We start from the raw sequence: 27,578 nt of genomic DNA on the forward strand, positions 1-27,578 counted from the left end.
TTTTTTCTCCTCAAAACGTCCCTGGGTGGGCTTGAACCACCAACCTTTCGGTTAACAGCCGAACGCGCTGACCAATTGCGCCACAGAGACCGTCGTGAGAGGCCCTTCGGTAATTAGGCACAATAGGGAGGCCACCAACCTTTCGGTTAACAGCCGAACGCGCTGACCAATTGCGCCACAGAGACCGTCGTGGGAGGCCCTTCGGTAATTAGGCACGATAGGGAGCCCGCTCCCACCAGTCATTTAAGAAATGAGTATACTTCAATAACATATGGCGAGTGCATATTTTTTCTCCTCAAAACGTCCCTGGGTGGGCTTGAACCACCAACCTTTCGGTTAACAGCCGAACGCGCTGACCAATTGCGCCACAGAGACCGTCGTGAGAGGCCCTTCGGTAATTAGGCACAATAGGGAGGCCGCTCCCACCAGTCAATTAAGAAATTAGTATATTTAAAAAGCATGTGCATAGTTTTATCTCCTCAAAACGTCCCTGGGTGGGCTTGAACCACCAACCTTTCGGTTAACAGCCGAACGCGCTGACCAATTGCGCCACAGAGACCGCTAGGAGAGGCCCTTCGGTAATTAGGCACGATAGGGAGCCCGCTCCCACCAGTCATTTAAGAAATGAGTATACTTCAATAACATATGGTGAGTGCATATTTTTTCTCCTCAAAACGTCCCTGGGTGGGCTTGAACCACCAACCTTTCGGTTAACAGCCGAACGCGCTGACCAATTGCGCCACAGAGACCGTCGTGGGAGGCCCTTCGGTAATTAGGCACGATAGGGAGGCCTGTCCCACCAGTTAATTAAGAAATGAGTATACTTCAAAACAATATTGCGAGAGCATATTTTTTCTCCTCAAAACGTCCCTGGCTGGGCTTGAACCACCAACCTTTCGGTTAACAGCCGAACGCGCTGACCAATTGCGCCACAGAAATGGTCGTGAGAGGCCCTTCGGTAATTAGGCACAATAGGGAGGCCGCTCCCACCAGTCAATTAAGAAATTAGTATATTTAAAAAGCATGTGCATAGTTTTATCTCCTCATCACGTCCCTGGGTGGGCTTGAACCACCAACCTTTCAGTTAACAGCCGAACGCGCTGACCAATTGCGCCACAGAGACCGTCGTGAGAGGCCCTTCGGTAATTAGGCATAATAGGGAGGCCGCTCCCACCAGTCAATTAAGAAATTAGTATATTTAAAAAGCATGTGCATAGTTTTATCTCCTCATCACGTCCCTGGGTGGGCTTGAACCACCAACCTTTCGGTTAACAGCCGAACGCGCTGACCAATTGCGCCACAGAGACCGTCGTGAGAGGCCCTTCGGTAATTAGGCACGATAGGGAGCCCGCTCCCACCAGTCATTTAAGAAATGAGTATACTTCAATAACATATGGTGAGTGCATATTTTTTCTCCTCAAAACGTCCCTGGGTGGGCTTAAACCACCAACCTTTCGGTTAACAGCCGAACGCGCTGACCAATTGCGCCACAGAGACCGTCGTGGGAGGCCCTTCGGTAATTAGGCACGATAGGGAGCCCGCTCCCACCAGTCATTTAAGAAATGAGTATACTTCAATAACATATGGCGAGTGCATATTTTTTCTCCTCAAAACGTCCCTGGGTGGGCTTGAACCACCAACCTTTCGGTTAACAGCCGAACGCGCTGACCAATTGCGCCACAGAGACCGTCGTGAGAGGCCCTTCGGTAATTAGGCACAATAGGGAGGCCGCTCCCACCAGTCAATTAAGAAATTAGTATATTTAAAAAGCATGTGCATAGTTTTATCTCCTCAAAACGTCCCTGGGTGGGCTTGAACCACCAACCTTTCGGTTAAGAAATTAGTATACTTCAATAACATATGGCGAGTTCATATTTTTTCTCCTCAAAACGTCCCTGAGTGGGATTGAACCACCAACCTTTCGGTTAACAGCCGAACGCGCTGACCAATTGCGCCACAGAGACCGTTAGGAGAGGCCCTTCGGTAATTAGGCACGATAGGGAGGCCGCTCCCACCAGTCAATTAAGAAATGAGTATATTTAAAAAGCATGTGCATAGTTTTATCTCCTCATCACGTCCCTGGGTGGGCTTGAACGACCAACCTTTCGGTTAACAGCCGAACGCGCTGACCAATTGCGCCACAGAGACCGTCGTGAGAGGCCCTTCGGTAATTAGGCACGATAGGGAGGCCGCTCCCACCAGTCAATTAAGAAATGAGTATATTTAAAAAGCATGTGCATAGTTTTATCTCCTCATCACGTCCCTGGGTGGGCTTGAACGACCAACCTTTCGGTTAACAGCCGAACGCGCTGACCAATTGCGCCACAGAGACCGTCGTGAGAGGCCCTTCGGTAATTAGGCACAATAGGGAGGCCGCTCCCACCAGTCATTTAAGAATTGAGTATATTTTTAAAACCATGTGCACATTTTTTTCTCCTCCTCACGTCCCTGGGTGGGCTTGAACCACCATCCTTTCGGTTAACAGCGGAACGCGCTGACCAATTGCGCCACAGAGACCGTTAGGAGAGGCCCTTCGGTAATTAGGCACAATAGGGAGGCCGCTCCCACCAGTCATTTAAGAATTGAGTATATTTTTAAAACCATGTGCACATTTTTTTCTCCTCATCACGTCCCTGGGTGGGCTTGAACCACCATCCTTTCGGTTAACAGCCGAACGCGCTGACCAATTGCGCCACAGAGACCGTTGTGAGAGGCCCTTCCGTAATTAGGCACAATAGGGAGGCCGCTCCCACCAGTCATTTAAGAATTGAGTATATTTTTAAAACCATGTGCACATTTTTTTCTCCTCATCACGTCCGTGGGTGGGCTTGAACCACCATCCTTTCGGTTAACAGCCGAACGCGCTGACCAATTGCGCCACAGAGACCGCTAGGAGAGGCCCTTCGGTAATTAGGCACGAAAGGGAGCCCGCTCCCACCAGTCATTTAAGAAATGAGTATACTTCAATAACATATGGTGAGTGCATATTTTTTCTCCTCAAAACGTCCCTGGGTGGGCTTGAACCACCAACGTTTCGGTTAACAGCCGAACGCGCTGACCAATTGCGCCACAGAGACCGTCGTGAGAGGCCCTTCGGTAATTAGGCACAATAGGGAGGCCGCTCCCACCAGTCAATTAAGAAATTAGTATATTTAAAAAGCATGTGCATAGTTTTATCTCCTCAAAACGTCCCTGGGTGGGCTTGAAGCACCAACCTTTCGGTTAACAGCCGAACGCGCTGACCAATTGCGCCACAGAGACCGCTAGGAGAGGCCCTTCGGTAATTAGGCACGATAGGGAGCCCGCTCCCACCAGTCATTTAAGAAATGAGTATACTTCAATAACATATGGTGAGTGCATATTTTTTCTCCTCAAAACGTCCCTGGGTGGGCTTGAACCACCAACCTTTCGGTTAACAGCCGAACGCGCTGACCAATTGCGCCACAGAGACCGTCGTGGGAGGCCCTTCGGTAATTAGGCACGATAGGGAGCCCGCTCCCACCAGTCATTTAAGAAATGAGTATACTTCAATAACATATGGTGAGTGCATATTTTTTCTCCTCAAAACGTCCCTGGGTGGGCTTGAACCACCAACCTTTCGGTTAACAGCCGAACGCGCTGACCAATTGCGCCACAGAGACCGTTGTGAGAAGGCCTTGCGTAATTACGCACGATAGGGAGGCCTGTCCCACCAGTTAATTAAGAAATGAGTATACTTCAATAACATATGGTGAGTGCATATTTTTTCTCCTCAAAACATCCCTGGGTGGGCTTGAACCACCAACCTTTCGGTTAACAGCCGAACGCGCTGACCAATTGCGCCACAGAGACCGTCGTGAGAGGCCCTTCGGTAATTAGGCACGATAGGGAGGCCGCTCCCACCAGTCAATTAAGAAATGAGTATATTTAAAAAGCATGTGCATAGTTTTATCTCCTCATCACGTCCCTGGGTGGGCTTGAACCACCAACCTTTCGGTTAACAGCCGAACGCGCTGACCAATTGCGCCACAGAGACCGTCGTGAGAGGCCCTTCGGTAATTAGGCACGATAGGGAGCCCGCTCCCACCAGTCATTTAAGAAATGAGTATACTTCAATAACATATGGTGAGTGCATATTTTTTCTCCTCAAAACGTCCCTGGGTGGGCTTAAACCACCAACCTTTCGGTTAACAGCCGAACGCGCTGACCAATTGCGCCACAGAGACCGTCGTGGGAGGCCCTTCGGTAATTAGGCACGATAGGGAGCCCGCTCCCACCAGTCATTTAAGAAATGAGTATACTTCAATAACATATGGCGAGTGCATATTTTTTCTCCTCAAAACGTCCCTGGGTGGGCTTGAACCACCAACCTTTCGGTTAACAGCCGAACGCGCTGACCAATTGCGCCACAGAGACCGTTAGGAGAGGCCCTTCGGTAATTAGGCACGATAGGGAGGCCGCTCCCACCAGTCAATTAAGAAATGAGTATATTTAAAAAGCATGTGCATAGTTTTATCTCCTCATCACGTCCCTGGGTGGGCTTGAACGACCAACCTTTCGGTTAACAGCCGAACGCGCTGACCAATTGCGCCACAGAGACCGTCGTGAGAGGCCCTTCGGTAATTAGGCACAATAGGGAGGCCGCTCCCACCAGTCATTTAAGAATTGAGTATATTTTTAAAACCATGTGCACATTTTTTTCTCCTCCTCACGTCCCTGGGTGGGCTTGAACCACCATCCTTTCGGTTAACAGCGGAACGCGCTGACCAATTGCGCCACAGAGACCGTTAGGAGAGGCCCTTCGGTAATTAGGCACAATAGGGAGGCCGCTCCCACCAGTCATTTAAGAATTGAGTATATTTTTAAAACCATGTGCACATTTTTTTCTCCTCATCACGTCCCTGGGTGGGCTTGAACCACCATCCTTTCGGTTAACAGCCGAACGCGCTGACCAATTGCGCCACAGAGACCGTTGTGAGAGGCCCTTCCGTAATTAGGCACAATAGGGAGGCCGCTCCCACCAGTCATTTAAGAATTGAGTATATTTTTAAAACCATGTGCACATTTTTTTCTCCTCATCACGTCCGTGGGTGGGCTTGAACCACCATCCTTTCGGTTAACAGCCGAACGCGCTGACCAATTGCGCCACAGAGACCGCTAGGAGAGGCCCTTCGGTAATTAGGCACGAAAGGGAGCCCGCTCCCACCAGTCATTTAAGAAATGAGTATACTTCAATAACATATGGTGAGTGCATATTTTTTCTCCTCAAAACGTCCCTGGGTGGGCTTGAACCACCAACGTTTCGGTTAACAGCCGAACGCGCTGACCAATTGCGCCACAGAGACCGTCGTGAGAGGCCCTTCGGTAATTAGGCACAATAGGGAGGCCGCTCCCACCAGTCAATTAAGAAATTAGTATATTTAAAAAGCATGTGCATAGTTTTATCTCCTCAAAACGTCCCTGGGTGGGCTTGAACCACCAACCTTTCGGTTAACAGCCGAACGCGCTGACCAATTGCGCCACAGAGACCGCTAGGAGAGGCCCTTCGGTAATTAGGCACGATAGGGAGCCCGCTCCCACCAGTCATTTAAGAAATGAGTATACTTCAATAACATATGGTGAGTGCATATTTTTTCTCCTCAAAACGTCCCTGGGTGGGCTTGAACCACCAACCTTTCGGTTAACAGCCGAACGCGCTGACCAATTGCGCCACAGAGACCGTCGTGGGAGGCCCTTCGGTAATTAGGCACGATAGGGAGGCCTGTCCCACCAGTTAATTAAGAAATGAGTATACTTCAAAACAATATTGCGAGAGCATATTTTTTCTCCTCAAAACGTCCCTGGCTGGGCTTGAACCACCAACCTTTCGGTTAACAGCCGAACGCGCTGACCAATTGCGCCACAGAAATGGTCGTGAGAGGCCCTTCGGTAATTAGGCACAATAGGGAGGCCGCTCCCACCAGTCAATTAAGAAATTAGTATATTTAAAAAGCATGTGCATAGTTTTATCTCCTCATCACGTCCCTGGGTGGGCTTGAACCACCAACCTTTCAGTTAACAGCCGAACGCGCTGACCAATTGCGCCACAGAGACCGTCGTGAGAGGCCCTTCGGTAATTAGGCATAATAGGGAGGCCGCTCCCACCAGTCAATTAAGAAATTAGTATATTTAAAAAGCATGTGCATAGTTTTATCTCCTCATCACGTCCCTGGGTGGGCTTGAACCACCAACCTTTCGGTTAACAGCCGAACGCGCTGACCAATTGCGCCACAGAGACCGTCGTGAGAGGCCCTTCGGTAATTAGGCACGATAGGGAGCCCGCTCCCACCAGTCATTTAAGAAATGAGTATACTTCAATAACATATGGTGAGTGCATATTTTTTCTCCTCAAAACGTCCCTGGGTGGGCTTAAACCACCAACCTTTCGGTTAACAGCCGAACGCGCTGACCAATTGCGCCACAGAGACCGTCGTGGGAGGCCCTTCGGTAATTAGGCACGATAGGGAGCCCGCTCCCACCAGTGATTTAAGAAATGAGTATACTTCAATAACATATGGCGAGTGCATATTTTTTCTCCTCAAAACGTCCCTGGGTGGGCTTGAACCACCAACCTTTCGGTTAACAGCCGAACGCGCTGACCAATTGCGCCACAGAGACCGTCGTGAGAGGCCCTTCGGTAATTAGGCACAATAGGGAGGCCGCTCCCACCAGTCAATTAAGAAATTAGTATATTTAAAAAGCATGTGCATAGTTTTATCTCCTCAAAACGTCCCTGGGTGGGCTTGAACCACCAACCTTTCGGTTAAGAAATTAGTATACTTCAATAACATATGGCGAGTGCATATTTTTTCTCCTCAAAACGTCCCTGAGTGGGATTGAACCACCAACCTTTCGGTTAACAGCCGAACGCGCTGACCAATTGCGCCACAGAGACCGTTAGGAGAGGCCCTTCGGTAATTAGGCACGATAGGGAGGCCGCTCCCACCAGTCAATTAAGAAATGAGTATATTTAAAAAGCATGTGCATAGTTTTATCTCCTCATCACGTCCCTGGGTGGGCTTGAACGACCAACCTTTCGGTTAACAGCCGAACGCGCTGACCAATTGCGCCACAGAGACCGTCGTGAGAGGCCCTTCGGTAATTAGGCACGATAGGGAGGCCGCTCCCACCAGTCAATTAAGAAATGAGTATATTTAAAAAGCATGTGCATAGTTTTATCTCCTCATCACGTCCCTGGGTGGGCTTGAACGACCAACCTTTCGGTTAACAGCCGAACGCGCTGACCAATTGCGCCACAGAGACCGTCGTGAGAGGCCCTTCGGTAATTAGGCACAATAGGGAGGCCGCTCCCACCAGTCATTTAAGAATTGAGTATATTTTTAAAACCATGTGCACATTTTTTTCTCCTCCTCACGTCCCTGGGTGGACTTGAACCACCATCCTTTCGGTTAACAGCGGAACGCGCTGACCAATTGCGCCACAGAGACCGTTAGGAGAGGCCCTTCGGTAATTAGGCACAATAGGGAGGCCGCTCCCACCAGTCATTTAAGAATTGAGTATATTTTTAAAACCATGTGCACATTTTTTTCTCCTCATCACGTCCCTGGTTGGGCTTGAACCACCATCCTTTCGGTTAACAGCCGAACGCGCTGACCAATTGCGCCACAGAGACCGTTGTGAGAGGCCCTTCCGTAATTAGGCACAATAGGGAGGCCGCTCCCACCAGTCATTTAAGAATTGAGTATATTTTTAAAACCATGTGCACATTTTTTTCTCCTCATCACGTCCGTGGGTGGGCTTGAACCACCATCCTTTCGGTTAACAGCCGAACGCGCTGACCAATTGCGCCACAGAGACCGCTAGGAGAGGCCCTTCGGTAATTAGGCACGAAAGGGAGCCCGCTCCCACCAGTCATTTAAGAAATGAGTATACTTCAATAACATATGGTGAGTGCATATTTTTTCTCCTCAAAACGTCCCTGGGTGGGCTTGAACCACCAACGTTTCGGTTAACAGCCGAACGCGCTGACCAATTGCGCCACAGAGACCGTCGTGAGAGGCCCTTCGGTAATTAGGCACAATAGGGAGGCCGCTCCCACCAGTCAATTAAGAAATTAGTATATTTAAAAAGCATGTGCATAGTTTTATCTCCTCAAAACGTCCCTGGGTGGGCTTGAAGCACCAACCTTTCGGTTAACAGCCGAACGCGCTGACCAATTGCGCCACAGAGACCGCTAGGAGAGGCCCTTCGGTAATTAGGCACGATAGGGAGCCCGCTCCCACCAGTCATTTAAGAAATGAGTATACTTCAATAACATATGGTGAGTGCATATTTTTTCTCCTCAAAACGTCCCTGGGTGGGCTTGAACCACCAACCTTTCGGTTAACAGCCGAACGCGCTGACCAATTGCGCCACAGAGACCGTCGTGGGAGGCCCTTCGGTAATTAGGCACGATAGGGAGCCCGCTCCCACCAGTCATTTAAGAAATGAGTATACTTCAATAACATATGGTGAGTGCATATTTTTTCTCCTCAAAACGTCCCTGGGTGGGCTTGAACCACCAACCTTTCGGTTAACAGCCGAACGCGCTGACCAATTGCGCCACAGAGACCGTCGTGAGAGGCCCTTCGGTAATTAGGCACAATAGGGAGGCCACCAACCTTTCGGTTAACAGCCGAACGCGCTGACCAATTGCGCCACAGAGACCGTCGTGGGAGGCCCTTCGGTAATTAGGCACGATAGGGAGCCCGCTCCCACCAGTCATTTAAGAAATGAGTATACTTCAATAACATATGGCGAGTGCATATTTTTTCTCCTCAAAACGTCCCTGGGTGGGCTTGAACCACCAACCTTTCGGTTAACAGCCGAACGCGCTGACCAATTGCGCCACAGAGACCGTCGTGAGAGGCCCTTCGGTAATTAGGCACAATAGGGAGGCCGCTCCCACCAGTCAATTAAGAAATTAGTATATTTAAAAAGCATGTGCATAGTTTTATCTCCTCAAAACGTCCCTGGGTGGGCTTGAACCACCAACCTTTCGGTTAACAGCCGAACGCGCTGACCAATTGCGCCACAGAGACCGCTAGGAGAGGCCCTTCGGTAATTAGGCACGATAGGGAGCCCGCTCCCACCAGTCATTTAAGAAATGAGTATACTTCAATAACATATGGTGAGTGCATATTTTTTCTCCTCAAAACGTCCCTGGGTGGGCTTGAACCACCAACCTTTCGGTTAACAGCCGAACGCGCTGACCAATTGCGCCACAGAGACCGTCGTGGGAGGCCCTTCGGTAATTAGGCACGATAGGGAGGCCTGTCCCACCAGTTAATTAAGAAATGAGTATACTTCAAAACAATATTGCGAGAGCATATTTTTTCTCCTCAAAACGTCCCTGGCTGGGCTTGAACCACCAACCTTTCGGTTAACAGCCGAACGCGCTGACCAATTGCGCCACAGAAATGGTCGTGAGAGGCCCTTCGGTAATTAGGCACAATAGGGAGGCCGCTCCCACCAGTCAATTAAGAAATTAGTATATTTAAAAAGCATGTGCATAGTTTTATCTCCTCATCACGTCCCTGGGTGGGCTTGAACCACCAACCTTTCAGTTAACAGCCGAACGCGCTGACCAATTGCGCCACAGAGACCGTCGTGAGAGGCCCTTCGGTAATTAGGCATAATAGGGAGGCCGCTCCCACCAGTCAATTAAGAAATTAGTATATTTAAAAAGCATGTGCATAGTTTTATCTCCTCATCACGTCCCTGGGTGGGCTTGAACCACCAACCTTTCGGTTAACAGCCGAACGCGCTGACCAATTGCGCCACAGAGACCGTCGTGAGAGGCCCTTCGGTAATTAGGCACGATAGGGAGCCCGCTCCCACCAGTCATTTAAGAAATGAGTATACTTCAATAACATATGGTGAGTGCATATTTTTTCTCCTCAAAACGTCCCTGGGTGGGCTTAAACCACCAACCTTTCGGTTAACAGCCGAACGCGCTGACCAATTGCGCCACAGAGACCGTCGTGGGAGGCCCTTCGGTAATTAGGCACGATAGGGAGCCCGCTCCCACCAGTCATTTAAGAAATGAGTATACTTCAATAACATATGGCGAGTGCATATTTTTTCTCCTCAAAACGTCCCTGGGTGGGCTTGAACCACCAACCTTTCGGTTAACAGCCGAACGCGCTGACCAATTGCGCCACAGAGACCGTCGTGAGAGGCCCTTCGGTAATTAGGCACAATAGGGAGGCCGCTCCCACCAGTCAATTAAGAAATTAGTATATTTAAAAAGCATGTGCATAGTTTTATCTCCTCAAAACGTCCCTGGGTGGGCTTGAACCACCAACCTTTCGGTTAAGAAATTAGTATACTTCAATAACATATGGCGAGTGCATATTTTTTCTCCTCAAAACGTCCCTGAGTGGGATTGAACCACCAACCTTTCGGTTAACAGCCGAACGCGCTGACCAATTGCGCCACAGAGACCGTTAGGAGAGGCCCTTCGGTAATTAGGCACGATAGGGAGGCCGCTCCCACCAGTCAATTAAGAAATGAGTATATTTAAAAAGCATGTGCATAGTTTTATCTCCTCATCACGTCCCTGGGTGGGCTTGAACGACCAACCTTTCGGTTAACAGCCGAACGCGCTGACCAATTGCGCCACAGAGACCGTCGTGAGAGGCCCTTCGGTAATTAGGCACGATAGGGAGGCCGCTCCCACCAGTCAATTAAGAAATGAGTATATTTAAAAAGCATGTGCATAGTTTTATCTCCTCATCACGTCCCTGGGTGGGCTTGAACGACCAACCTTTCGGTTAACAGCCGAACGCGCTGACCAATTGCGCCACAGAGACCGTCGTGAGAGGCCCTTCGGTAATTAGGCACAATAGGGAGGCCGCTCCCACCAGTCATTTAAGAATTGAGTATATTTTTAAAACCATGTGCACATTTTTTTCTCCTCCTCACGTCCCTGGGTGGGCTTGAACCACCATCTTTTCGGTTAACAGCGGAACGCGCTGACCAATTGCGCCACAGAGACCGTTAGGAGAGGCCCTTCGGTAATTAGGCACAATAGGGAGGCCGCTCCCACCAGTCATTTAAGAATTGAGTATATTTTTAAAACCATGTGCACATTTTTTTCTCCTCATCACGTCCCTGGGTGGGCTTGAACCACCATCCTTTCGGTTAACAGCCGAACGCGCTGACCAATTGCGCCACAGAGACCGTTGTGAGAGGCCCTTCCGTAATTAGGCACAATAGGGAGGCCGCTCCCACCAGTCATTTAAGAATTGAGTATATTTTTAAAACCATGTGCACATTTTTTTCTCCTCATCACGTCCGTGGGTGGGCTTGAACCACCATCCTTTCGGTTAACAGCCGAACGCGCTGACCAATTGCGCCACAGAGACCGCTAGGAGAGGCCCTTCGGTAATTAGGCACGAAAGGGAGCCCGCTCCCACCAGTCATTTAAGAAATGAGTATACTTCAATAACATATGGTGAGTGCATATTTTTTCTCCTCAAAACGTCCCTGGGTGGGCTTGAACCACCAACGTTTCGGTTAACAGCCGAACGCGCTGACCAATTGCGCCACAGAGACCGTCGTGAGAGGCCCTTCGGTAATTAGGCACAATAGGGAGGCCGCTCCCACCAGTCAATTAAGAAATTAGTATATTTAAAAAGCATGTGCATAGTTTTATCTCCTCAAAACGTCCCTGGGTGGGCTTGAAGCACCAACCTTTCGGTTAACAGCCGAACGCGCTGACCAATTGCGCCACAGAGACCGCTAGGAGAGGCCCTTCGGTAATTAGGCACGATAGGGAGCCCGCTCCCACCAGTCATTTAAGAAATGAGTATACTTCAATAACATATGGTGAGTGCATATTTTTTCTCCTCAAAACGTCCCTGGGTGGGCTTGAACCACCAACCTTTCGGTTAACAGCCGAACGCGCTGACCAATTGCGCCACAGAGACCGTCGTGGGAGGCCCTTCGGTAATTAGGCACGATAGGGAGCCCGCTCCCACCAGTCATTTAAGAAATGAGTATACTTCAATAACATATGGTGAGTGCATATTTTTTCTCCTCAAAACGTCCCTGGGTGGGCTTGAACCACCAACCTTTCGGTTAACAGCCGAACGCGCTGACCAATTGCGCCACAGAGACCGTTGTGAGAAGGCCTTGCGTAATTACGCACGATAGGGAGGCCTGTCCCACCAGTTAATTAAGAAATGAGTATACTTCAATAACATATGGTGAGTGCATATTTTTTCTCCTCAAAACATCCCTGGGTGGGCTTGAACCACCAACCTTTCGGTTAACAGCCGAACGCGCTGACCAATTGCGCCACAGAGACCGTCGTGAGAGGCCCTTCGGTAATTAGGCACGATAGGGAGGCCGCTCCCACCAGTCAATTAAGAAATGAGTATATTTAAAAAGCATGTGCATAGTTTTATCTCCTCATCACGTCCCTGGGTGGGCTTGAACCACCAACCTTTCGGTTAACAGCCGAACGCGCTGACCAATTGCGCCACAGAGACCGTCGTGAGAGGCCCTTCGGTAAATAGGCACGATAGGGAGGCCGCTCCCACCAGTCAATTAAGAAATGAGTATATTTAAAAAGCATGTGCATAGTTTTATCTCCTCATCACGTCCCTGGGTGGGCTTGAACGACCAACCTTTCGGTTAACAGCCGAACGCGCTGACCAATTGCGCCACAGAGACCGTCGTGAGAGGCCCTTCGGTAATTAGGCACAATAGGGAGGCCGCTCCCACCAGTCATTTAAGAATTGAGTATATTTTTAAAACCATGTGCACATTTTTTTCTCCTCCTCACGTCCCTGGGTGGGCTTGAACCACCATCCTTTCGGTTAACAGCGGAACGCGCTGACCAATTGCGCCACAGAGACCGTTAGGAGAGGCCCTTCGGTAATTAGGCACAATAGGGAGGCCGCTCCCACCAGTCATTTAAGAATTGAGTATATTTTTAAAACCATGTGCACATTTTTTTCTCCTCCTCACGTCCCTGGGTGGACTTGAACCACCATCCTTTCGGTTAACAGCGGAACGCGCTGACCAATTGCGCCACAGAGACCGTTAGGAGAGGCCCTTCGGTAATTAGGCACAATAGGGAGGCCGCTCCCACCAGTCATTTAAGAATTGAGTATATTTTTAAAACCATGTGCACATTTTTTTCTCCTCATCACGTCCCTGGTTGGGCTTGAACCACCATCCTTTCGGTTAACAGCCGAACGCGCTGACCAATTGCGCCACAGAGACCGTTGTGAGAGGCCCTTCCGTAATTAGGCACAATAGGGAGGCCGCTCCCACCAGTCATTTAAGAATTGAGTATATTTTTAAAACCATGTGCACATTTTTTTCTCCTCATCACGTCCGTGGGTGGGCTTGAACCACCATCCTTTCGGTTAACAGCCGAACGCGCTGACCAATTGCGCCACAGAGACCGCTAGGAGAGGCCCTTCGGTAATTAGGCACGAAAGGGAGCCCGCTCCCACCAGTCATTTAAGAAATGAGTATACTTCAATAACATATGGTGAGTGCATATTTTTTCTCCTCAAAACGTCCCTGGGTGGGCTTGAACCACCAACGTTTCGGTTAACAGCCGAACGCGCTGACCAATTGCGCCACAGAGACCGTCGTGAGAGGCCCTTCGGTAATTAGGCACAATAGGGAGGCCGCTCCCACCAGTCAATTAAGAAATTAGTATATTTAAAAAGCATGTGCATAGTTTTATCTCCTCAAAACGTCCCTGGGTGGGCTTGAAGCACCAACCTTTCGGTTAACAGCCGAACGCGCTGACCAATTGCGCCACAGAGACCGCTAGGAGAGGCCCTTCGGTAATTAGGCACGATAGGGAGCCCGCTCCCACCAGTCATTTAAGAAATGAGTATACTTCAATAACATATGGTGAGTGCATATTTTTTCTCCTCAAAACGTCCCTGGGTGGGCTTGAACCACCAACCTTTCGGTTAACAGCCGAACGCGCTGACCAATTGCGCCACAGAGACCGTCGTGGGAGGCCCTTCGGTAATTAGGCACGATAGGGAGCCCGCTCCCACCAGTCATTTAAGAAATGAGTATACTTCAATAACATATGGTGAGTGCATATTTTTTCTCCTCAAAACGTCCCTGGGTGGGCTTGAACCACCAACCTTTCGGTTAACAGCCGAACGCGCTGACCAATTGCGCCACAGAGACCGTCGTGAGAGGCCCTTCGGTAATTAGGCACAATAGGGAGGCCACCAACCTTTCGGTTAACAGCCGAACGCGCTGACCAATTGCGCCACAGAGACCGTCGTGGGAGGCCCTTCGGTAATTAGGCACGATAGGGAGCCCGCTCCCACCAGTCATTTAAGAAATGAGTATACTTCAATAACATATGGCGAGTGCATATTTTTTCTCCTCAAAACGTCCCTGGGTGGGCTTGAACCACCAACCTTTCGGTTAACAGCCGAACGCGCTGACCAATTGCGCCACAGAGACCGTCGTGAGAGGCCCTTCGGTAATTAGGCACAATAGGGAGGCCGCTCCCACCAGTCAATTAAGAAATTAGTATATTTAAAAAGCATGTGCATAGTTTTATCTCCTCAAAACGTCCCTGGGTGGGCTTGAACCACCAACCTTTCGGTTAACAGCCGAACGCGCTGACCAATTGCGCCACAGAGACCGCTAGGAGAGGCCCTTCGGTAATTAGGCACGATAGGGAGCCCGCTCCCACCAGTCATTTAAGAAATGAGTATACTTCAATAACATATGGTGAGTGCATATTTTTTCTCCTCAAAACGTCCCTGGGTGGGCTTGAACCACCAACCTTTCGGTTAACAGCCGAACGCGCTGACCAATTGCGCCACAGAGACCGTCGTGGGAGGCCCTTCGGTAATTAGGCACGATAGGGAGGCCTGTCCCACCAGTTAATTAAGAAATGAGTATACTTCAAAACAATATTGCGAGAGCATATTTTTTCTCCTCAAAACGTCCCTGGCTGGGCTTGAACCACCAACCTTTCGGTTAACAGCCGAACGCGCTGACCAATTGCGCCACAGAAATGGTCGTGAGAGGCCCTTCGGTAATTAGGCACAATAGGGAGGCCGCTCCCACCAGTCAATTAAGAAATTAGTATATTTAAAAAGCATGTGCATAGTTTTATCTCCTCATCACGTCCCTGGGTGGGCTTGAACCACCAACCTTTCAGTTAACAGCCGAACGCGCTGACCAATTGCGCCACAGAGACCGTCGTGAGAGGCCCTTCGGTAATTAGGCATAATAGGGAGGCCGCTCCCACCAGTCAATTAAGAAATTAGTATATTTAAAAAGCATGTGCATAGTTTTATCTCCTCATCACGTCCCTGGGTGGGCTTGAACCACCAACCTTTCGGTTAACAGCCGAACGCGCTGACCAATTGCGCCACAGAGACCGTCGTGAGAGGCCCTTCGGTAATTAGGCACGATAGGGAGCCCGCTCCCACCAGTCATTTAAGAAATGAGTATACTTCAATAACATATGGTGAGTGCATATTTTTTCTCCTCAAAACGTCCCTGGGTGGGCTTAAACCACCAACCTTTCGGTTAACAGCCGAACGCGCTGACCAATTGCGCCACAGAGACCGTCGTGGGAGGCCCTTCGGTAATTAGGCACGATAGGGAGCCCGCTCCCACCAGTCATTTAAGAAATGAGTATACTTCAATAACATATGGCGAGTGCATATTTTTTCTCCTCAAAACGTCCCTGGGTGGGCTTGAACCACCAACCTTTCGGTTAACAGCCGAACGCGCTGACCAATTGCGCCACAGAGACCGTCGTGAGAGGCCCTTCGGTAATTAGGCACAATAGGGAGGCCGCTCCCACCAGTCAATTAAGAAATTAGTATATTTAAAAAGCATGTGCATAGTTTTATCTCCTCAAAACGTCCCTGGGTGGGCTTGAACCACCAACCTTTCGGTTAAGAAATTAGTATACTTCAATAACATATGGCGAGTGCATATTTTTTCTCCTCAAAACGTCCCTGAGTGGGATTGAACCACCAACCTTTCGGTTAACAGCCGAACGCGCTGACCAATTGCGCCACAGAGACCGTTAGGAGAGGCCCTTCGGTAATTAGGCACGATAGGGAGGCCGCTCCCACCAGTCAATTAAGAAATGAGTATATTTAAAAAGCATGTGCATAGTTTTATCTCCTCATCACGTCCCTGGGTGGGCTTGAACGACCAACCTTTCGGTTAACAGCCGAACGCGCTGACCAATTGCGCCACAGAGACCGTCGTGAGAGGCCCTTCGGTAATTAGGCACGATAGGGAGGCCGCTCCCACCAGTCAATTAAGAAATGAGTATATTTAAAAAGCATGTGCATAGTTTTATCTCCTCATCACGTCCCTGGGTGGGCTTGAACGACCAACCTTTCGGTTAACAGCCGAACGCGCTGACCAATTGCGCCACAGAGACCGTCGTGAGAGGCCCTTCGGTAATTAGGCACAATAGGGAGGCCGCTCCCACCAGTCATTTAAGAATTGAGTATATTTTTAAAACCATGTGCACATTTTTTTCTCCTCCTCACGTCCCTGGGTGGGCTTGAACCACCATCTTTTCGGTTAACAGCGGAACGCGCTGACCAATTGCGCCACAGAGACCGTTAGGAGAGGCCCTTCGGTAATTAGGCACAATAGGGAGGCCGCTCCCACCAGTCATTTAAGAATTGAGTATATTTTTAAAACCATGTGCACATTTTTTTCTCCTCATCACGTCCCTGGGTGGGCTTGAACCACCATCCTTTCGGTTAACAGCCGAACGCGCTGACCAATTGCGCCACAGAGACCGTTGTGAGAGGCCCTTCCGTAATTAGGCACAATAGGGAGGCCGCTCCCACCAGTCATTTAAGAATTGAGTATATTTTTAAAACCATGTGCACATTTTTTTCTCCTCATCACGTCCGTGGGTGGGCTTGAACCACCATCCTTTCGGTTAACAGCCGAACGCGCTGACCAATTGCGCCACAGAGACCGCTAGGAGAGGCCCTTCGGTAATTAGGCACGAAAGGGAGCCCGCTCCCACCAGTCATTTAAGAAATGAGTATACTTCAATAACATATGGTGAGTGCATATTTTTTCTCCTCAAAACGTCCCTGGGTGGGCTTGAACCACCAACGTTTCGGTTAACAGCCGAACGCGCTGACCAATTGCGCCACAGAGACCGTCGTGAGAGGCCCTTCGGTAATTAGGCACAATAGGGAGGCCGCTCCCACCAGTCAATTAAGAAATTAGTATATTTAAAAAGCATGTGCATAGTTTTATCTCCTCAAAACGTCCCTGGGTGGGCTTGAAGCACCAACCTTTCGGTTAACAGCCGAACGCGCTGACCAATTGCGCCACAGAGACCGCTAGGAGAGGCCCTTCGGTAATTAGGCACGATAGGGAGCCCGCTCCCACCAGTCATTTAAGAAATGAGTATACTTCAATAACATATGGTGAGTGCATATTTTTTCTCCTCAAAACGTCCCTGGGTGGGCTTGAACCACCAACCTTTCGGTTAACAGCCGAACGCGCTGACCAATTGCGCCACAGAGACCGTCGTGGGAGGCCCTTCGGTAATTAGGCACGATAGGGAGCCCGCTCCCACCAGTCATTTAAGAAATGAGTATACTTCAATAACATATGGTGAGTGCATATTTTTTCTCCTCAAAACGTCCCTGGGTGGGCTTGAACCACCAACCTTTCGGTTAACAGCCGAACGCGCTGACCAATTGCGCCACAGAGACCGTTGTGAGAAGGCCTTGCGTAATTACGCACGATAGGGAGGCCTGTCCCACCAGTTAATTAAGAAATGAGTATACTTCAATAACATATGGTGAGTGCATATTTTTTCTCCTCAAAACATCCCTGGGTGGGCTTGAACCACCAACCTTTCGGTTAACAGCCGAACGCGCTGACCAATTGCGCCACAGAGACCGTCGTGAGAGGCCCTTCGGTAATTAGGCACGATAGGGAGGCCGCTCCCACCAGTCAATTAAGAAATGAGTATATTTAAAAAGCATGTGCATAGTTTTATCTCCTCATCACGTCCCTGGGTGGGCTTGAACCACCAACCTTTCGGTTAACAGCCGAACGCGCTGACCAATTGCGCCACAGAGACCGTCGTGAGAGGCCCTTCGGTAAATAGGCACGATAGGGAGGCCGCTCCCACCAGTCAATTAAGAAATGAGTATATTTAAAAAGCATGTGCATAGTTTTATCTCCTCATCACGTCCCTGGGTGGGCTTGAACGACCAACCTTTCGGTTAACAGCCGAACGCGCTGACCAATTGCGCCACAGAGACCGTCGTGAGAGGCCCTTCGGTAATTAGGCACAATAGGGAGGCCGCTCCCACCAGTCATTTAAGAATTGAGTATATTTTTAAAACCATGTGCACATTTTTTTCTCCTCCTCACGTCCCTGGGTGGGCTTGAACCACCATCCTTTCGGTTAACAGCGGAACGCGCTGACCAATTGCGCCACAGAGACCGTTAGGAGAGGCCCTTCGGTAATTAGGCACGATAGGGAGGCCGCTCCCACCAGTCAATTAAGAAATGAGTATATTTAAAAAGCATGTGCATAGTTTTATCTCCTCATCACGTCCCTGGGTGGGCTTGAACGACCAACCTTTCGGTTAACAGCCGAACGCGCTGACCAATTGCGCCACAGAGACCGTCGTGAGAGGCCCTTCGGTAATTAGGCACGATAGGGAGGCCGCTCCCACCAGTCAATTAAGAAATGAGTATATTTAAAAAGCATGTGCATAGTTTTATCTCCTCATCACGTCCCTGGGTGGGCTTGAACGACCAACCTTTCGGTTAACAGCCGAACGCGCTGACCAATTGCGCCACAGAGACCGTCGTGAGAGGCCCTTCGGTAATTAGGCACAATAGGGAGGCCGCTCCCACCAGTCATTTAAGAATTGAGTATATTTTTAAAACCATGTGCACATTTTTTTCTCCTCCTCACGTCCCTGGGTGGGCTTGAACCACCATCCTTTCGGTTAACAGCGGAACGCGCTGACCAATTGCGCCACAGAGACCGTTAGGAGAGGCCCTTCGGTAATTAGGCACAATAGGGAGGCCGCTCCCACCAGTCAATTAAGAAATTAGTATATTTAAAAAGCATGTGCATAGTTTTATCTCCTCAAAACGTCCCTGGGTGGGCTTAAACCACCAACCTTTCGGTTAACAGCCGAACGCGCTGACCAATTGCGCCACAGAGACCGTCGTGGGAGGCCCTTCGGTAATTAGGCACGATAGGGAGCCCGCTCCCACCAGTCATTTAAGAAATGAGTATACTTCAATAACATATGGCGAGTGCATATTTTTTCTCCTCAAAACGTCCCTGGGTGGGCTTGAACCACCAACCTTTCGGTTAACAGCCGAACGCGCTGACCAATTGCGCCACAGAGACCGTCGTGAGAGGCCCTTCGGTAATTAGGCACAATAGGGAGGCCGCTCCCACCAGTCAATTAAGAAATTAGTATATTTAAAAAGCATGTGCATAGTTTTATCTCCTCAAAACGTCCCTGGGTGGGCTTGAACCACCAACCTTTCGGTTAAGAAATTAGTATACTTCAATAACATATGGCGAGTGCATATTTTTTCTCCTCAAAACGTCCCTGAGTGGGATTGAACCACCAACCTTTCGGTTAACAGCCGAACGCGCTGACCAATTGCGCCACAGAGACCGTTAGGAGAGGCCCTTCGGTAATTAGGCACGATAGGGAGGCCGCTCCCACCAGTCAATTAAGAAATGAGTATATTTAAAAAGCATGTGCATAGTTTTATCTCCTCATCACGTCCCTGGGTGGGCTTGAACGACCAACCTTTCGGTTAACAGCCGAACGCGCTGACCAATTGCGCCACAGAGACCGTCGTGAGAGGCCCTTCGGTAATTAGGCACGATAGGGAGGCCGCTCCCACCAGTCAATTAAGAAATGAGTATATTTAAAAAGCATGTGCATAGTTTTATCTCCTCATCACGTCCCTGGGTGGGCTTGAACGACCAACCTTTCGGTTAACAGCCGAACGCGCTGACCAATTGCGCCACAGAGACCGTCGTGAGAGGCCCTTCGGTAATTAGGCACAATAGGGAGGCCGCTCCCACCAGTCATTTAAGAATTGAGTATATTTTTAAAACCATGTGCACATTTTTTTCTCCTCCTCACGTCCCTGGGTGGGCTTGAACCACCATCTTTTCGGTTAACAGCGGAACGCGCTGACCAATTGCGCCACAGAGACCGTTAGGAGAGGCCCTTCGGTAATTAGGCACAATAGGGAGGCCGCTCCCACCAGTCATTTAAGAATTGAGTATATTTTTAAAACCATGTGCACATTTTTTTCTCCTCATCACGTCCCTGGGTGGGCTTGAACCACCATCCTTTCGGTTAACAGCCGAACGCGCTGACCAATTGCGCCACAGAGACCGTTGTGAGAGGCCCTTCCGTAATTAGGCACAATAGGGAGGCCGCTCCCACCAGTCATTTAAGAATTGAGTATATTTTTAAAACCATGTGCACATTTTTTTCTCCTCATCACGTCCGTGGGTGGGCTTGAACCACCATCCTTTCGGTTAACAGCCGAACGCGCTGACCAATTGCGCCACAGAGACCGCTAGGAGAGGCCCTTCGGTAATTAGGCACGAAAGGGAGCCCGCTCCCACCAGTCATTTAAGAAATGAGTATACTTCAATAACATATGGTGAGTGCATATTTTTTCTCCTCAAAACGTCCCTGGGTGGGCTTGAACCACCAACGTTTCGGTTAACAGCCGAACGCGCTGACCAATTGCGCCACAGAGACCGTCGTGAGAGGCCCTTCGGTAATTAGGCACAATAGGGAGGCCGCTCCCACCAGTCAATTAAGAAATTAGTATATTTAAAAAGCATGTGCATAGTTTTATCTCCTCAAAACGTCCCTGGGTGGGCTTGAAGCACCAACCTTTCGGTTAACAGCCGAACGCGCTGACCAATTGCGCCACAGAGACCGCTAGGAGAGGCCCTTCGGTAATTAGGCACGATAGGGAGCCCGCTCCCACCAGTCATTTAAGAAATGAGTATACTTCAATAACATATGGTGAGTGCATATTTTTTCTCCTCAAAACGTCCCTGGGTGGGCTTGAACCACCAACCTTTCGGTTAACAGCCGAACGCGCTGACCAATTGCGCCACAGAGACCGTCGTGGGAGGCCCTTCGGTAATTAGGCACGATAGGGAGCCCGCTCCCACCAGTCATTTAAGAAATGAGTATACTTCAATAACATATGGTGAGTGCATATTTTTTCTCCTCAAAACGTCCCTGGGTGGGCTTGAACCACCAACCTTTCGGTTAACAGCCGAACGCGCTGACCAATTGCGCCACAGAGACCGTTGTGAGAAGGCCTTGCGTAATTACGCACGATAGGGAGGCCTGTCCCACCAGTTAATTAAGAAATGAGTATACTTCAATAACATATGGTGAGTGCATATTTTTTCTCCTCAAAACATCCCTGGGTGGGCTTGAACCACCAACCTTTCGGTTAACAGCCGAACGCGCTGACCAATTGCGCCACAGAGACCGTCGTGAGAGGCCCTTCGGTAATTAGGCACGATAGGGAGGCCGCTCCCACCAGTCAATTAAGAAATGAGTATATTTAAAAAGCATGTGCATAGTTTTATCTCCTCATCACGTCCCTGGGTGGGCTTGAACCACCAACCTTTCGGTTAACAGCCGAACGCGCTGACCAATTGCGCCACAGAGACCGTCGTGAGAGGCCCTTCGGTAAATAGGCACGATAGGGAGGCCGCTCCCACCAGTCAATTAAGAAATGAGTATATTTAAAAAGCATGTGCATAGTTTTATCTCCTCATCACGTCCCTGGGTGGGCTTGAACGACCAACCTTTCGGTTAACAGCCGAACGCGCTGACCAATTGCGCCACAGAGACCGTCGTGAGAGGCCCTTCGGTAATTAGGCACAATAGGGAGGCCGCTCCCACCAGTCATTTAAGAATTGAGTATATTTTTAAAACCATGTGCACATTTTTTTCTCCTCCTCACGTCCCTGGGTGGGCTTGAACCACCATCCTTTCGGTTAACAGCGGAACGCGCTGACCAATTGCGCCACAGAGACCGTTAGGAGAGGCCCTTCGGTAATTAGGCACGATAGGGAGGCCGCTCCCACCAGTCAATTAAGAAATGAGTATATTTAAAAAGCATGTGCATAGTTTTATCTCCTCATCACGTCCCTGGGTGGGCTTGAACGACCAACCTTTCGGTTAACAGCCGAACGCGCTGACCAATTGCGCCACAGAGACCGTCGTGAGAGGCCCTTCGGTAATTAGGCACGATAGGGAGGCCGCTCCCACCAGTCAATTAAGAAATGAGTATATTTAAAAAGCATGTGCATAGTTTTATCTCCTCATCACGTCCCTGGGTGGGCTTGAACGACCAACCTTTCGGTTAACAGCCGAACGCGCTGACCAATTGCGCCACAGAGACCGTCGTGAGAGGCCCTTCGGTAATTAGGCACAATAGGGAGGCCGCTCCCACCAGTCATTTAAGAATTGAGTATATTTTTAAAACCATGTGCACATTTTTTTCTCCTCCTCACGTCCCTGGGTGGGCTTGAACCACCATCCTTTCGGTTAACAGCGGAACGCGCTGACCAATTGCGCCACAGAGACCGTTAGGAGAGGCCCTTCGGTAATTAGGCACAATAGGGAGGCCGCTCCCACCAGTCAATTAAGAAATTAGTATATTTAAAAAGCATGTGCATAGTTTTATCTCCTCAAAACGTCCCTGGGTGGGCTTGAACCACCAACCTTTCGGTTAACAGCCGAACGCGCTGACCAATTGCGCCACAGAGACCGCTAGGAGAGGCCCTTCGGTAATTAGGCACGAAAGGGAGCCCGCTCCCACCAGTCATTTAAGAAATGAGTATACTTCAATAACATATGGTGAGTGCATATTTTTTCTCCTCAAAACGTCCCTGGGTGGGCTTGAACCACCAACCTTTCGGTTAACAGCCGAACGCGCTGACCAATTGCGCCACAGAGACCGTCGTGAGAGGCCCTTCGGTAATTAGGCACGATAGGGAGCCCGCTCCCACCAGTCATTTAAGAATTGAGTATATTTTTAAAACCATGTGCACATTTTTTTCTCCTCATCACGTCCCTGGGTGGGCTTGAACCACCATCCTTTCGGTTAACAGCCGAACGCGCTGACCAATTGCGCCACAGAGACCGTTGTGAGAGGCCCTTCCGTAATTAGGCACAATAGGGAGGCCGCTCCCACCAGTCATTTAAGAATTGAGTATATTTTTAAAACCATGTGCACATTTTTTTCTCCTCATCACGTCCGTGGGTGGGCTTGAACCACCATCCTTTCGGTTAACAGCCGAACGCGCTGACCAATTGCGCCACAGAGACCGTTGTGAGAGGCACTTCGGTAATAAGGCACGATAGGGAGGCCGCTCCCACCAGTCAATTAAGAAATTAGTATATTTAAAAAGCATGTGCATAGTTTTATCTCCTCAACACGTCCCTGGGTGGGCTTGAACCACCAACCTTTCGGTTAACAGCCGAACGCGCTGACCAATTGCGCCACAGAGACCGTCGTGAGAGGCCTTTCGGTAATTAAGCACAATAGGGAGGCCGCTCCCACCAGTCAATTAAGAAATTAGTATACTTCAATAACATATGGCGAGTGCATATTTTTTCTCTTCAAAACGTCCCTGGGTGGGCTTGAACCACCAACCTTTCGGTTAACAGCCGAACGCGCTGACCAATTTCGCCACAGAGACCGTCGTGGGAGGCCCTTCGGTAATTAGGCACGATAGGGAGCCCGCTCCCACCAGTCATTTAAGAAATGAGTATACTTCAATAACATATGGCGAGTGCATATTTTTTCTCCTCAAAACGTCCCTGGGTGGGCTTGAACCACCAACCTTTCGGTTAACAGCCGAACGCGCTGACCAATTGCGCCACAGAGACCGTTAGGAGAGGCCCTTCGGTAATTAGGCACAATAGGGAGGCCGCTCCCACCAGTCATTTAAGAATTGAGTATATTTTTAAAACCATGTGCACATTTTTTTCTCCTCATCACGTCCCTGGGTGGGCTTGAACCACCATCCTTTCGGTTAACAGCCGAACGCGCTGACCAATTGCGCCACAGAGACCGTTGTGAGAGGCCCTTCCGTAATTAGGCACAATAGGGAGGCCGCTCCCACCAGTCATTTAAGAATTGAGTATATTTTTAAAACCATGTGCACATTTTTATCTCCTCAACACGTCCCTGGGTGGCCTTGAACCACCAACCTTTCGGTTAACAGCCGAACGCGCTGACCAATTGCGCCACAGAGACCGTCGTGAGAGGCCTTTCGGTAATTAAGCACAATAGGGAGGCCGCTCCCACCAGTCAATTAAGAAATTAGTATATTTAAAAAGCATGTGCATAGTTTTATCTCCTCAAAACGTCCCTGGGTGGGCTTGAACCACCAACCTTTCGGTTAACAGCCGAACGCGCTGACCAATTGCGCCACAGAGACCGCTAGGAGAGGCCCTTCGGTAATTAGGCACGAAAGGGAGCCCGCTCCCACCAGTCATTTAAGAAATGAGTATACTTCAATAACATATGGTGAGTGCATATTTTTTCTCCTCAAAACGTCCCTGGGTGGGCTTGAACCACCAACCTTTCGGTTAACAGCCGAACGCGCTGACCAATTGCGCCACAGAGACCGTCGTGAGAGGCCCTTCGGTAATTAGGCACGATAGGGAGCCCGCTCCCACCAGTCATTTAAAAATTGAGTATATTTTTAAAACCATGTGCACATTTTTTTCTCCTCATCACGTCCCTGGGTGGGCTTGAACCACCATCCTTTCGGTTAACAGCCGAACGCGCTGACCAATTGCGCCACAGAGACCGTTGTGAGAGGCCCTTCCGTAATTAGGCACAATAGGGAGGCCGCTCCCACCAGTCATTTAAGAATTGAGTATATTTTTAAAACCATGTGCACATTTTTTTCTCCTCATCACGTCCGTGGGTGGGCTTGAACCACCATCCTTTCGGTTAACAGCCGAACGCGCTGACCAATTGCGCCACAGAGACCGTTGTGAGAGGCCCTTCGGTAATTAGGCACGATAGGGAGGCCGCTCCCACCAGTCAATTAAGAAATGAGTATATTTAAAAAGCATGTGCATAGTTTTATCTCCTCATCACGTCCCTGGGTGGGCTTGAACGACCAACCTTTCGGTTAACAGCCGAACGCGCTGACCAATTGCGCCACAGAGACCGTCGTGAGAGGCCCTTCGGTAATTAGGCACGATAGGGAGGCCGCTCCCACCAGTCAATTAAGAAATGAGTATATTTAAAAAGCATGTGCATAGTTTTATCTCCTCATCACGTCCCTGGGTGGGCTTGAACGACCAACCTTTCGGTTAACAGCCGAACGCGCTGACCAATTGCGCCACAGAGACCGTCGTGAGAGGCCCTTCGGTAATTAGGCACAATAGGGAGGCCGCTCCCACCAGTCATTTAAGAATTGAGTATATTTTTAAAACCATGTGCACATTTTTTTCTCCTCCTCACGTCCCTGGGTGGGCTTGAACCACCATCCTTTCGGTTAACAGCGGAACGCGCTGACCAATTGCGCCACAGAGACCGTTAGGAGAGGCCCTTCGGTAATTAGGCACAATAGGGAGGCCGCTCCCACCAGTCATTTAAGAATTGAGTATATTTTTAAAACCATGTGCACATTTTTTTCTCCTCATCACGTCCCTGGGTGGGCTTGAACCACCATCCTTTCGGTTAACAGCCGAACGCGCTGACCAATTGCGCCACAGAGACCGTTGTGAGAGGCCCTTCCGTAATTAGGCACAATAGGGAGGCCGCTCCCACCAGTCATTTAAGAATTGAGTATATTTTTAAAACCATGTGCACATTTTTTTCTCCTCATCACGTCCGTGGGTGGGCTTGAACCACCATCCTTTCGGTTAACAGCCGAACCCGCTGACCAATTGCGCCACAGAGACCGCTAGGAGAGGCCCTTCGGTAATTAGGCACGAAAGGGAGCCCGCTCCCACCAGTCATTTAAGAAATGAGTATACTTCAATAACATATGGTGAGTGCATATTTTTTCTCCTCAAAACGTCCCTGGGTGGGCTTGAACCACCAACGTTTCGGTTAACAGCCGAACGCGCTGACCAATTGCGCCACAGAGACCGTCGTGAGAGGCCCTTCGGTAATTAGGCACAATAGGGAGGCCGCTCCCACCAGTCAATTAAGAAATTAGTATATTTAAAAAGCATGTGCATAGTTTTATCTCCTCAAAACGTCCCTGGGTGGGCTTGAAGCACCAACCTTTCGGTTAACAGCCGAACGCGCTGACCAATTGCGCCACAGAGACCGTCGTGAGAGGCCCTTCGGTAATTAGGCACGATAGGGAGGCCGCTCCCACCAGTCAATTAAGAAATGAGTATATTTAAAAAGCATGTGCATAGTTTTATCTCCTCATCACGTCCCTGGGTGGGCTTGAACGACCAACCTTTCGGTTAACAGCCGAACGCGCTGACCAATTGCGCCACAGAGACCGTCGTGAGAGGCCCTTCGGTAATTAGGCACAATAGGGAGGCCGCTCCCACCAGTCATTTAAGAATTGAGTATATTTTTAAAACCATGTGCACATTTTTTTCTCCTCCTCACGTCCCTGGGTGGGCTTGAACCACCATCCTTTCGGTTAACAGCGGAACGCGCTGACCAATTGCGCCACAGAGACCGTTAGGAGAGGCCCTTCGGTAATTAGGCACAATAGGGAGGCCGCTCCCACCAGTCAATTAAGAAATTAGTATATTTAAAAAGCATGTGCATAGTTTTATCTCCTCAAAACGTCCCTGGGTGGGCTTGAACCACCAACCTTTCGGTTAACAGCCGAACGCGCTGACCAATTGCGCCACAGAGACCGCTAGGAGAGGCCCTTCGGTAATTAGGCACGAAAGGGAGCCCGCTCCCACCAGTCATTTAAGAAATGAGTATACTTCAATAACATATGGTGAGTGCATATTTTTTCTCCTCAAAACGTCCCTGGGTGGGCTTGAACCACCAACCTTTCGGTTAACAGCCGAACGCGCTGACCAATTGCGCCACAGAGACCGTCGTGAGAGGCCCTTCGGTAATTAGGCACGATAGGGAGCCCGCTCCCACCAGTCATTTAAGAATTGAGTATATTTTTAAAACCATGTGCACATTTTTTTCTCCTCATCACGTCCCTGGGTGGGCTTGAACCACCATCCTTTCGGTTAACAGCCGAACGCGCTGACCAATTGCGCCACAGAGACCGTTGTGAGAGGCCCTTCCGTAATTAGGCACAATAGGGAGGCCGCTCCCACCAGTCATTTAAGAATTGAGTATATTTTTAAAACCATGTGCACATTTTTTTCTCCTCATCACGTCCGTGGGTGGGCTTGAACCACCATCCTTTCGGTTAACAGCCGAACGCGCTGACCAATTGCGCCACAGAGACCGTTGTGAGAGGCCCTTCGGTAATTAGGCACGATAGGGAGGCCGCTCCCACCAGTCAATTAAGAAATGAGTATATTTAAAAA

General features: G+C 49.5%; 56 non-coding genes across 56 annotated transcripts; all 56 read right to left on the reverse strand.

The window, feature by feature from the left end:
- Nucleotides 1-16: 16 nt before the first annotated feature.
- trnan-guu (transfer RNA asparagine (anticodon GUU)) lies at nucleotides 17-90 on the reverse strand. The gene has a single exon. It is a non-coding gene; the product is annotated as a tRNA-Asn (tRNA).
- Nucleotides 91-301: 211 nt separating this feature from the next.
- Nucleotides 302-375, reverse strand: trnan-guu (transfer RNA asparagine (anticodon GUU)). The gene has a single exon. It is a non-coding gene; the product is annotated as a tRNA-Asn (tRNA).
- A 110-nt stretch (nucleotides 376-485) lies between these two features.
- trnan-guu (transfer RNA asparagine (anticodon GUU)) lies at nucleotides 486-559 on the reverse strand. Its single transcript has one exon. It is a non-coding gene; the product is annotated as a tRNA-Asn (tRNA).
- Nucleotides 560-675: 116 nt separating this feature from the next.
- On the reverse strand, nucleotides 676-749 carry trnan-guu (transfer RNA asparagine (anticodon GUU)). The gene has a single exon. It is a non-coding gene; the product is annotated as a tRNA-Asn (tRNA).
- A 484-nt stretch (nucleotides 750-1,233) lies between these two features.
- trnan-guu (transfer RNA asparagine (anticodon GUU)) lies at nucleotides 1,234-1,307 on the reverse strand. Its single transcript has one exon. It is a non-coding gene; the product is annotated as a tRNA-Asn (tRNA).
- Nucleotides 1,308-1,613: 306 nt separating this feature from the next.
- trnan-guu (transfer RNA asparagine (anticodon GUU)) lies at nucleotides 1,614-1,687 on the reverse strand. Its single transcript has one exon. It is a non-coding gene; the product is annotated as a tRNA-Asn (tRNA).
- A 941-nt stretch (nucleotides 1,688-2,628) lies between these two features.
- Nucleotides 2,629-2,702, reverse strand: trnan-guu (transfer RNA asparagine (anticodon GUU)). Its single transcript has one exon. It is a non-coding gene; the product is annotated as a tRNA-Asn (tRNA).
- A 675-nt stretch (nucleotides 2,703-3,377) lies between these two features.
- Nucleotides 3,378-3,451, reverse strand: trnan-guu (transfer RNA asparagine (anticodon GUU)). Its single transcript has one exon. It is a non-coding gene; the product is annotated as a tRNA-Asn (tRNA).
- Nucleotides 3,452-3,567: 116 nt separating this feature from the next.
- trnan-guu (transfer RNA asparagine (anticodon GUU)) lies at nucleotides 3,568-3,641 on the reverse strand. The gene has a single exon. It is a non-coding gene; the product is annotated as a tRNA-Asn (tRNA).
- Nucleotides 3,642-3,941: 300 nt separating this feature from the next.
- On the reverse strand, nucleotides 3,942-4,015 carry trnan-guu (transfer RNA asparagine (anticodon GUU)). The gene has a single exon. It is a non-coding gene; the product is annotated as a tRNA-Asn (tRNA).
- Nucleotides 4,016-4,321: 306 nt separating this feature from the next.
- Nucleotides 4,322-4,395, reverse strand: trnan-guu (transfer RNA asparagine (anticodon GUU)). The gene has a single exon. It is a non-coding gene; the product is annotated as a tRNA-Asn (tRNA).
- Nucleotides 4,396-4,875: 480 nt separating this feature from the next.
- Nucleotides 4,876-4,949, reverse strand: trnan-guu (transfer RNA asparagine (anticodon GUU)). The gene has a single exon. It is a non-coding gene; the product is annotated as a tRNA-Asn (tRNA).
- Nucleotides 4,950-5,434: 485 nt separating this feature from the next.
- Nucleotides 5,435-5,508, reverse strand: trnan-guu (transfer RNA asparagine (anticodon GUU)). Its single transcript has one exon. It is a non-coding gene; the product is annotated as a tRNA-Asn (tRNA).
- Nucleotides 5,509-5,624: 116 nt separating this feature from the next.
- trnan-guu (transfer RNA asparagine (anticodon GUU)) lies at nucleotides 5,625-5,698 on the reverse strand. The gene has a single exon. It is a non-coding gene; the product is annotated as a tRNA-Asn (tRNA).
- A 484-nt stretch (nucleotides 5,699-6,182) lies between these two features.
- On the reverse strand, nucleotides 6,183-6,256 carry trnan-guu (transfer RNA asparagine (anticodon GUU)). The gene has a single exon. It is a non-coding gene; the product is annotated as a tRNA-Asn (tRNA).
- A 306-nt stretch (nucleotides 6,257-6,562) lies between these two features.
- Nucleotides 6,563-6,636, reverse strand: trnan-guu (transfer RNA asparagine (anticodon GUU)). The gene has a single exon. It is a non-coding gene; the product is annotated as a tRNA-Asn (tRNA).
- A 1,690-nt stretch (nucleotides 6,637-8,326) lies between these two features.
- On the reverse strand, nucleotides 8,327-8,400 carry trnan-guu (transfer RNA asparagine (anticodon GUU)). The gene has a single exon. It is a non-coding gene; the product is annotated as a tRNA-Asn (tRNA).
- A 116-nt stretch (nucleotides 8,401-8,516) lies between these two features.
- Nucleotides 8,517-8,590, reverse strand: trnan-guu (transfer RNA asparagine (anticodon GUU)). Its single transcript has one exon. It is a non-coding gene; the product is annotated as a tRNA-Asn (tRNA).
- Nucleotides 8,591-8,801: 211 nt separating this feature from the next.
- Nucleotides 8,802-8,875, reverse strand: trnan-guu (transfer RNA asparagine (anticodon GUU)). Its single transcript has one exon. It is a non-coding gene; the product is annotated as a tRNA-Asn (tRNA).
- A 110-nt stretch (nucleotides 8,876-8,985) lies between these two features.
- On the reverse strand, nucleotides 8,986-9,059 carry trnan-guu (transfer RNA asparagine (anticodon GUU)). The gene has a single exon. It is a non-coding gene; the product is annotated as a tRNA-Asn (tRNA).
- A 116-nt stretch (nucleotides 9,060-9,175) lies between these two features.
- Nucleotides 9,176-9,249, reverse strand: trnan-guu (transfer RNA asparagine (anticodon GUU)). Its single transcript has one exon. It is a non-coding gene; the product is annotated as a tRNA-Asn (tRNA).
- A 484-nt stretch (nucleotides 9,250-9,733) lies between these two features.
- trnan-guu (transfer RNA asparagine (anticodon GUU)) lies at nucleotides 9,734-9,807 on the reverse strand. The gene has a single exon. It is a non-coding gene; the product is annotated as a tRNA-Asn (tRNA).
- A 306-nt stretch (nucleotides 9,808-10,113) lies between these two features.
- trnan-guu (transfer RNA asparagine (anticodon GUU)) lies at nucleotides 10,114-10,187 on the reverse strand. The gene has a single exon. It is a non-coding gene; the product is annotated as a tRNA-Asn (tRNA).
- A 941-nt stretch (nucleotides 10,188-11,128) lies between these two features.
- trnan-guu (transfer RNA asparagine (anticodon GUU)) lies at nucleotides 11,129-11,202 on the reverse strand. The gene has a single exon. It is a non-coding gene; the product is annotated as a tRNA-Asn (tRNA).
- A 675-nt stretch (nucleotides 11,203-11,877) lies between these two features.
- Nucleotides 11,878-11,951, reverse strand: trnan-guu (transfer RNA asparagine (anticodon GUU)). Its single transcript has one exon. It is a non-coding gene; the product is annotated as a tRNA-Asn (tRNA).
- Nucleotides 11,952-12,067: 116 nt separating this feature from the next.
- On the reverse strand, nucleotides 12,068-12,141 carry trnan-guu (transfer RNA asparagine (anticodon GUU)). Its single transcript has one exon. It is a non-coding gene; the product is annotated as a tRNA-Asn (tRNA).
- Nucleotides 12,142-12,441: 300 nt separating this feature from the next.
- Nucleotides 12,442-12,515, reverse strand: trnan-guu (transfer RNA asparagine (anticodon GUU)). The gene has a single exon. It is a non-coding gene; the product is annotated as a tRNA-Asn (tRNA).
- A 1,414-nt stretch (nucleotides 12,516-13,929) lies between these two features.
- trnan-guu (transfer RNA asparagine (anticodon GUU)) lies at nucleotides 13,930-14,003 on the reverse strand. The gene has a single exon. It is a non-coding gene; the product is annotated as a tRNA-Asn (tRNA).
- Nucleotides 14,004-14,119: 116 nt separating this feature from the next.
- Nucleotides 14,120-14,193, reverse strand: trnan-guu (transfer RNA asparagine (anticodon GUU)). The gene has a single exon. It is a non-coding gene; the product is annotated as a tRNA-Asn (tRNA).
- Nucleotides 14,194-14,404: 211 nt separating this feature from the next.
- Nucleotides 14,405-14,478, reverse strand: trnan-guu (transfer RNA asparagine (anticodon GUU)). The gene has a single exon. It is a non-coding gene; the product is annotated as a tRNA-Asn (tRNA).
- Nucleotides 14,479-14,588: 110 nt separating this feature from the next.
- On the reverse strand, nucleotides 14,589-14,662 carry trnan-guu (transfer RNA asparagine (anticodon GUU)). Its single transcript has one exon. It is a non-coding gene; the product is annotated as a tRNA-Asn (tRNA).
- A 116-nt stretch (nucleotides 14,663-14,778) lies between these two features.
- On the reverse strand, nucleotides 14,779-14,852 carry trnan-guu (transfer RNA asparagine (anticodon GUU)). Its single transcript has one exon. It is a non-coding gene; the product is annotated as a tRNA-Asn (tRNA).
- A 484-nt stretch (nucleotides 14,853-15,336) lies between these two features.
- trnan-guu (transfer RNA asparagine (anticodon GUU)) lies at nucleotides 15,337-15,410 on the reverse strand. Its single transcript has one exon. It is a non-coding gene; the product is annotated as a tRNA-Asn (tRNA).
- Nucleotides 15,411-15,716: 306 nt separating this feature from the next.
- On the reverse strand, nucleotides 15,717-15,790 carry trnan-guu (transfer RNA asparagine (anticodon GUU)). Its single transcript has one exon. It is a non-coding gene; the product is annotated as a tRNA-Asn (tRNA).
- A 941-nt stretch (nucleotides 15,791-16,731) lies between these two features.
- Nucleotides 16,732-16,805, reverse strand: trnan-guu (transfer RNA asparagine (anticodon GUU)). The gene has a single exon. It is a non-coding gene; the product is annotated as a tRNA-Asn (tRNA).
- A 675-nt stretch (nucleotides 16,806-17,480) lies between these two features.
- On the reverse strand, nucleotides 17,481-17,554 carry trnan-guu (transfer RNA asparagine (anticodon GUU)). The gene has a single exon. It is a non-coding gene; the product is annotated as a tRNA-Asn (tRNA).
- A 116-nt stretch (nucleotides 17,555-17,670) lies between these two features.
- trnan-guu (transfer RNA asparagine (anticodon GUU)) lies at nucleotides 17,671-17,744 on the reverse strand. Its single transcript has one exon. It is a non-coding gene; the product is annotated as a tRNA-Asn (tRNA).
- A 300-nt stretch (nucleotides 17,745-18,044) lies between these two features.
- trnan-guu (transfer RNA asparagine (anticodon GUU)) lies at nucleotides 18,045-18,118 on the reverse strand. Its single transcript has one exon. It is a non-coding gene; the product is annotated as a tRNA-Asn (tRNA).
- Nucleotides 18,119-19,340: 1,222 nt separating this feature from the next.
- On the reverse strand, nucleotides 19,341-19,414 carry trnan-guu (transfer RNA asparagine (anticodon GUU)). The gene has a single exon. It is a non-coding gene; the product is annotated as a tRNA-Asn (tRNA).
- A 941-nt stretch (nucleotides 19,415-20,355) lies between these two features.
- Nucleotides 20,356-20,429, reverse strand: trnan-guu (transfer RNA asparagine (anticodon GUU)). Its single transcript has one exon. It is a non-coding gene; the product is annotated as a tRNA-Asn (tRNA).
- A 675-nt stretch (nucleotides 20,430-21,104) lies between these two features.
- trnan-guu (transfer RNA asparagine (anticodon GUU)) lies at nucleotides 21,105-21,178 on the reverse strand. The gene has a single exon. It is a non-coding gene; the product is annotated as a tRNA-Asn (tRNA).
- A 116-nt stretch (nucleotides 21,179-21,294) lies between these two features.
- On the reverse strand, nucleotides 21,295-21,368 carry trnan-guu (transfer RNA asparagine (anticodon GUU)). The gene has a single exon. It is a non-coding gene; the product is annotated as a tRNA-Asn (tRNA).
- Nucleotides 21,369-21,668: 300 nt separating this feature from the next.
- Nucleotides 21,669-21,742, reverse strand: trnan-guu (transfer RNA asparagine (anticodon GUU)). The gene has a single exon. It is a non-coding gene; the product is annotated as a tRNA-Asn (tRNA).
- Nucleotides 21,743-22,774: 1,032 nt separating this feature from the next.
- On the reverse strand, nucleotides 22,775-22,848 carry trnan-guu (transfer RNA asparagine (anticodon GUU)). The gene has a single exon. It is a non-coding gene; the product is annotated as a tRNA-Asn (tRNA).
- Nucleotides 22,849-22,964: 116 nt separating this feature from the next.
- On the reverse strand, nucleotides 22,965-23,038 carry trnan-guu (transfer RNA asparagine (anticodon GUU)). The gene has a single exon. It is a non-coding gene; the product is annotated as a tRNA-Asn (tRNA).
- A 111-nt stretch (nucleotides 23,039-23,149) lies between these two features.
- Nucleotides 23,150-23,223, reverse strand: trnan-guu (transfer RNA asparagine (anticodon GUU)). Its single transcript has one exon. It is a non-coding gene; the product is annotated as a tRNA-Asn (tRNA).
- A 295-nt stretch (nucleotides 23,224-23,518) lies between these two features.
- trnan-guu (transfer RNA asparagine (anticodon GUU)) lies at nucleotides 23,519-23,592 on the reverse strand. The gene has a single exon. It is a non-coding gene; the product is annotated as a tRNA-Asn (tRNA).
- Nucleotides 23,593-23,898: 306 nt separating this feature from the next.
- trnan-guu (transfer RNA asparagine (anticodon GUU)) lies at nucleotides 23,899-23,972 on the reverse strand. The gene has a single exon. It is a non-coding gene; the product is annotated as a tRNA-Asn (tRNA).
- Nucleotides 23,973-24,083: 111 nt separating this feature from the next.
- Nucleotides 24,084-24,157, reverse strand: trnan-guu (transfer RNA asparagine (anticodon GUU)). Its single transcript has one exon. It is a non-coding gene; the product is annotated as a tRNA-Asn (tRNA).
- A 295-nt stretch (nucleotides 24,158-24,452) lies between these two features.
- Nucleotides 24,453-24,526, reverse strand: trnan-guu (transfer RNA asparagine (anticodon GUU)). Its single transcript has one exon. It is a non-coding gene; the product is annotated as a tRNA-Asn (tRNA).
- Nucleotides 24,527-24,642: 116 nt separating this feature from the next.
- Nucleotides 24,643-24,716, reverse strand: trnan-guu (transfer RNA asparagine (anticodon GUU)). The gene has a single exon. It is a non-coding gene; the product is annotated as a tRNA-Asn (tRNA).
- A 111-nt stretch (nucleotides 24,717-24,827) lies between these two features.
- trnan-guu (transfer RNA asparagine (anticodon GUU)) lies at nucleotides 24,828-24,901 on the reverse strand. Its single transcript has one exon. It is a non-coding gene; the product is annotated as a tRNA-Asn (tRNA).
- Nucleotides 24,902-25,750: 849 nt separating this feature from the next.
- On the reverse strand, nucleotides 25,751-25,824 carry trnan-guu (transfer RNA asparagine (anticodon GUU)). The gene has a single exon. It is a non-coding gene; the product is annotated as a tRNA-Asn (tRNA).
- Nucleotides 25,825-26,862: 1,038 nt separating this feature from the next.
- On the reverse strand, nucleotides 26,863-26,936 carry trnan-guu (transfer RNA asparagine (anticodon GUU)). Its single transcript has one exon. It is a non-coding gene; the product is annotated as a tRNA-Asn (tRNA).
- A 116-nt stretch (nucleotides 26,937-27,052) lies between these two features.
- Nucleotides 27,053-27,126, reverse strand: trnan-guu (transfer RNA asparagine (anticodon GUU)). Its single transcript has one exon. It is a non-coding gene; the product is annotated as a tRNA-Asn (tRNA).
- Nucleotides 27,127-27,237: 111 nt separating this feature from the next.
- trnan-guu (transfer RNA asparagine (anticodon GUU)) lies at nucleotides 27,238-27,311 on the reverse strand. The gene has a single exon. It is a non-coding gene; the product is annotated as a tRNA-Asn (tRNA).
- Between the last annotated feature and the right edge of the window lie 267 nt (nucleotides 27,312-27,578).

The sequence above is a fragment of the Pungitius pungitius genome, chromosome 1 (assembly GCF_949316345.1).
Source record: "Pungitius pungitius chromosome 1, fPunPun2.1, whole genome shotgun sequence".
NCBI classification, from domain to species: Eukaryota; Metazoa; Chordata; class Actinopteri; order Perciformes; family Gasterosteidae; genus Pungitius; species Pungitius pungitius.